Below are 6,000 nucleotides of genomic sequence, written 5' to 3' on the forward strand. Positions count from 1 at the left end.
GGGTTCTGACTGTTCTGAGGGTTCTGACTGTTCTGAGGATTCTGACTGTTCTGACTGTTCAGAGGATTCTGACTGTTCTGAGGGTTCTGACTGTTCTGAGTGTTCTGAATGTTCTGAGGATTCTGACTGTTCTGACTGTTCTGAGGGTTCTCAATGTTCTGAGGGTTCTGACTGTTCTGACTGTTCTGAATGTTCTGAAAATTCTGAAGGTTCTGACTGTTCTGAGGGTTCTCAATGTTCTGAGGGTTCTGACTGTTCTGAGTGTTCGGGCTGTTCTGAGGGTTCTGACTGTTCTGCGGGTTCTGGCTGTTCTGAGGGTTCTGACTGTTCTGAGGGTTCTGAGGTTCTGAGGGTTCTGGCTGTTCTGAATGTTCTGAGTGTTTTGACTGTTCTGAGGATTCTGACTGTTCTGAGGGTTCTGGCTGTTCTGACTGTTCTGAGGATTCTGACTGTTCTGAGGGTTCTGGCTGTTCTGAGGATTCTGACTGTTCTGACTGTTCTGAGGGTTCTGACTGTTCTGACTGTTCTGAGGGTTCTGACTGTTCTGAGGGTTCTGGCTGTTTGAATGTTCTGAGGATTCTGACTGTTCTGAGGGTTCTGGCTGTTCTGACTGTTCTGAGGGTTCTGACTGTTCTGAGGTTTCTGACTGTTCTGAGGATTCTGACTGTTCTGAGTGTTTTGGCTGTTCTGAGGGTTCTGACTGTTCTGAGGGTTCTGACTGTTCTGAGGATTCTGACTGTTCTGACTGTTCAGAGGATTCTGACTGTTCTGAGGGTTCTGACTGTTCTGAGTGTTCTGAATGTTCTGAGGATTCTGACTGTTCTGACTGTTCTGAGGGTTCTCAATGTTCTGAGGGTTCTGACTGTTCTGACTGTTCTGAATGTTCTGAGGATTCTGACTGTTCTGACTGGTCTGAGGGTTCTCAATGTTCTGAGGGTTCTGACTGTTCTGAGTGTTCGGGCTGTTCTGAGGGTTCTGACTGTTCTGCGGGTTCTGGCTATTCTGAGGGTTCTGACTGGTCTGAGGGTTCTGAGGTTCTGAGGGTTCTGGCTGTTCTGAATGTTCTGAGTGTTTTGACTGTTCTGAGGATTCTGACTGTTCTGAGGGTTCTGGCTGTTCTGACTGTTCTGAGGATTCTGACTGTTCTGAGGGTTCTGGCTGTTCTGAGGATTCTGACTGTTCTGACTGTTCTGAGGGTTCTGACTGTTCTGACTGTTCTGAGGGTTCTGACTGTTCTGAGGGTTCTGGCTGTTTGAATGTTCTGAGGATTCTGACTGTTCTGAGGGTTCTGGCTGTTCTGACTGTTCTGAGGGTTCTGACTGTTCTGAGGTTTCTGACTGTTCTGAGGATTCTGACTGTTCTGAGTGTTCTGGCTGTTCTGAGGGTTCTGACTTTTCTGAGGATTCTGGCTGTGCTGACTGTTCTGAGGGTTCTGACTGTTCTGAGGATTCTGACTGTTCTGAGGTTTCTGGCAGTTCTGACTGTTCTGAGGATTCTGACTGTTCTGAGGGTTCTGGCTGTTCTGAGGGTTCTGACTGTTCTGACTGTTCTGAGGGCTCTGACTGTTCTGAGTGTTCTGGCTGTTCTGAGGGTTTTGACTGTTCTGACTGTTCTGAGGGTTCTCAATGCTCTGAGGGTTCTGACTGTTCTGACTGTTCTGACTGTTCTGAGGGTTCTCAATGTTCTGAGGGTTCTGACTGTTCTGAGTTTTCGGGCTGTTCTGAGGGTTCTGACTGTTCAAAGGGTTCTGGCAGTTCTGAGGGTTCTGACTGCTCTGGGGGTTCTGACTGTTCCAAGGGTTCTGACTTTTCTGACTGTTATGAGGGTTCTGACTGTTCTGAGGGTTCTGACTGTTCTGACTGTTCTGACTGTTCTGACTGTTCTGAGGGTTCTGACTGTTCCTAGGGTTCTGGCTATTCCGAGGGTTTTAACTGTTCTGACTGTTCTGAGGGCTCTGACTTTTCTGAGTGTTCTGGCTGTGCTCAGTGTTCTGGCTGTTCTGAGGGTTCTGACTTTTCTGAGTGTTCTGGCTGTTCTCAGTGTTCTGGCTGTTCTGAGGGTTCTGACTGTTCTGAGGTTTCTGACTGTTCTGAGGATTCTGACTGTTCTGAGTGTTCTGGCTGTTCTGAGGCTTCTGACTTTTCTGAGGATTCTGGCTGTGCTGACTGTTCTGAGGGTTCTGACTGTTCTGAGGATTCTGACTGTTCTGAGGTTTCTGGCAGTTCTGACTGTTCTGAGGATTCTGACTGTTCTGAGGGTTCTGGCTGTTCTGAGGGTTCTGACTGTTCTGAGGGCTCTGACTGTTCTGAGTGTTCTGGCTGTTCTGAGGGTTTTGACTGTTCTGACTGTTCTGAGGGTTCTCAATGTTCTGAGGGTTCTGACTGTTCTGACTGTTCTGACTGTTCTGAGGGTTCTCAATGTTCTGAGGGTTCTGACTGTTCTGAGTTTTCGGGCTGTTCTGAGGGTTCTGACTGTTCAAAGGGTTCTGGCAGTTCTGAGGGTTCTGACTGCTCTGGGGGTTCTGACTGTTCCAAGGGTTCTGACTTTTCTGACTGTTATGAGGGTTCTGACTGTTCTGAGGGTTCTGACTGTTCTGACTGTTCTGAGGGTTCTGACTGTTCTGAGGGTTCTGACTGTTCCTAGGGTTCTGGCTATTCCGAGGGTTTTAACTGTTCTGACTGTTCTGAGGGCTCTGACTTTTCTGAGGGGTTCTGGCTGTTCTCAGTGTTCTGGCTGTTCTGAGGGTTCTGACTTTTCTGAGGATTCTGGCTGTGCTGACTGTTCTGAGGGTTCTGACTGTTCTGAGGATTCTGACTGTTCAGAGGTTTCTGGCAGTTCTGACTGTTCTGAGGATTCTGACTGTTCTGAGTGTTCGGGCTGTTCTGAGGGTTCTGACTGTTCAAAGTGTTCTGGCTGTTCTGAGGGTTCTGGCTGTTCTGAGGGTTCTGACTGTTCTGAGGATTCTGACTGTTCAGACTGTTCTGGCTGTTCTGAGGGTTCTGACTGTTCTGAGGGTTCTGGCTGTTCTGAGGGGTCTGGCTGTTCTGACTGTTCTGAGGGTTCTGACTGTTCTGAGGGTTCTGGCTATTCTGAGGGTTCTGAGTGTTCTGAGTGTTCTGACTGTTATGACTGTTCAGAGGATTCTGACTGTTCTGAGGATTCTGACTGTTCTGACTCTTCTGAGGGTTCTGGCTGTTCTGAGGATTCTGACTGTTCTGACTGTTCTGAGGGTTCTCAATGTTCTGAGGGTTCTGACTGTTCTGACTGTTCTGACTGTTCTGAGGATTCTGACTGTTCTGACTGTTCTGAGGGTTCTCAATGTTCTGAGGGTTCTGACTGTTCTGAGTTTCCGGGCTGTTCTGAGGGTTCTGACTGTTCAAAGGGTTCTGGCAGTTCTGAGGGTTCTGACTGCTCTGGGGGTTCTGACTGTTCCAAGGGTTCTGACTTTTCTGACTGTTATGAGGGTTCTGACTGTTCTGAGGGTTCTGACTGTTCTGACTGTTCTGAGGGTTCTGACTGTTCTGAGGATTCTGACTGTTCTGACTGTTCAGAGGATTCTGACTGTTCTGAGGGTTCTGACTGTTCTGAGTGTTCTGAATGTTCTGAGGATTCTGACTGTTCTGACTGTTCTGAGGGTTCTCAATGTTCTGAGGGTTCTGACTGTTCTGACTGTTCTGAATGTTCTGAGGATTCTGACTGTTCTGACTGTTCTGAGGGTTCTCAATGTTCTGAGGGTTCTGACTGTTCTGAGTGTTCGGGCTGTTCTGAGGGTTCTGACTGTTCTGCGGGTTCTGGCTGTTCTGAGGGTTCTGACTGTTCTGAGGGTTCTGAGGTTCTGAGGGTTCTGGCTGTTCTGAATGTTCTGAGTGTTTTGACTGTTCTGAGGATTCTGACTGTTCTGAGGGTTCTGACTGTTCTGAGGGTTCTGGCTGTTCTGAGGATTCTGACTGTTCTGACTGTTCTGAGGGTTCTGACTGTTCTGACTGTTCTGAGGGTTCTGACTGTTCTGAGGGTTCTGGCTGTTTGAATGTTCTGAGGATTCTGACTGTTCTGAGGGTTCTGGCTGTTCTGACTGTTCTGAGGGTTCTGACTGTTCTGAGGTTTCTGACTGTTCTGAGGTTTCTGACTGTTCTGAGGGTTCTGGCTGTTCTGAGGGTTCTGACTGTTCTGAGGATTCTGACTGTTCAGACTGTTCTGGCTGTTCTGAGGGTTCTGACTGTTCTGAGGGTTCTGGCTGTTCTGAGGGTTCTGACTGTTCAGACTGTTCTGAGGGTTCTGAATGTTCTGAGGGTTCTGGCTGTTCTGACTGTTCTGAGGGTTCTGAATGTTCTGAGGTTTCTGACTGTTCTGAGGTTTCTGACTGTTCTGAGGGTTCTGGCTGTTCTGAGGGTTCTGACTTTTCTGAGGATTCTGGCTGTGCTGACTTTTCTGAGGGTTCTGACTGTTCTGAGGATTCTGACTGTTCTGAGGTTTCTGGCAGTTCTGACTGTTCTGAGGATTCTGACTGTTCTGAGGGTTCTGGCTGTTCTGAGGGTTCTGACTGTTCTGACTGTTCTGAGGGCTCTGACTGTTCTGAGTGTTCTGAGGATTCTGACTGTTCTGACTGTTCTGAGGGTTCTGGCTGTTCTGAGGATTCTGACTGTTCTGACTGTTCTGAGGGTTCTCAATGTTCTGAGGGTTCTGACTGTTCTGACTGTTCTGACTGTTCTGAGGATTCTGACTGTTCTGACTGTTCTGAGGGTTCTCAATGTTCTGAGGGTTCTGACTGTTCTGAGTTTTCGGGCTGTTCTGAGGGTTCTGACTGTTCAAAGGGTTCTGGCAGTTCTGAGGGTTCTGACTGCTCTGGGGGTTCTGACTGTTCCAAGGGTTCTGACTTTTCTGACTGTTATGAGGGTTCTGACTGTTCTGAGGGTTCTGACTGTTCTGACTGTTCTGAGGGTTCTGACTGTTCTGAGGATTCTGACTGTTCTGACTGTTCAGAGGATTCTGACTGTTCTGAGGGTTCTGACTGTTCTGAGTGTTCTGAATGTTCTGAGGATTCTGACTGTTCTGACTGTTCTGAGGGTTCTCAATGTTCTGAGGGTTCTGACTGTTCTGACTGTTCTGAATGTTCTGAGGATTCTGACTGTTCTGACTGTTCTGAGGGTTCTCAATGTTCTGAGGGTTCTGACTGATCTGAGTGTTCGGGCTGTTCTGAGGGTTCTGACTGTTCTGCGGGTTCTGGCTGTTCTGAGGGTTCTGACTGCTCTGAGGGTTCTGAGGTTCTGAGGGTTCTGGCTGTTCTGAATGTTCTGAGTGTTTTGACTGTTCTGAGGATTCTGACTGTTCTGAGGGTTCTGGCTGTTCTGACTGTTCTGAGGATTCTGACTGTTCTGAGGGTTCTGGCTGTTCTGAGGATTCTGACTGTTCTGACTGTTCTGAGGGTTCCGACTGTTCTGACTGTTCTGAGGGTTCTGACTGTTCTGAGGGTTCTGGCTGTTTGAATGTTCTGAGGATTCTGACTGTTCTGAGGGTTCTGGCTGTTCTGACTGTTCTGAGGGTTCTGACTGTTCTGAGGTTTCTGACTGTTCTGAGGTTTCTGACTGTTCTGAGGGTTCTGGCTGTTCTGAGGGTTCTGACTTTTCTGAGGATTCTGGCTGTGCTGACTGTTCTGAGGGTTCTAACTGTTCTGAGGATTCTGACTGTTCTGAGGGTTCTGGCTGTTCTGAGGGTTCTAACTGTTCTGACTGTTCTGAGGGCTCTGACTGTTCTGAGTGTTCTGAGGATTCTGACTGTTCTGACTGTTCTGAGGGTTCTGGCTGTTCTGAGGATTCTGACTGTTCTGACTGTTCTGAGGATCCTCAATGTTCTGAGGGTTCTGACTTTTTTCTGAGGGTTCTGACTGTTCTGAGGGTTCTGGCTGTTCTGAGGGTTCTGACTGTTCTGAGGTTTCTGGCAGTTCTGACTGTTCTGAGGATTCTGACTGTTCTGAGGGTTCTGGCTGTTCTGAGGGTTCTGACT

The sequence above is a fragment of the Salmo salar genome, chromosome 19, assembly GCF_965601325.2.
Source record: "Salmo salar chromosome 19, fSalSal1, whole genome shotgun sequence".
Taxonomy (NCBI): domain Eukaryota; kingdom Metazoa; phylum Chordata; class Actinopteri; order Salmoniformes; family Salmonidae; genus Salmo; species Salmo salar.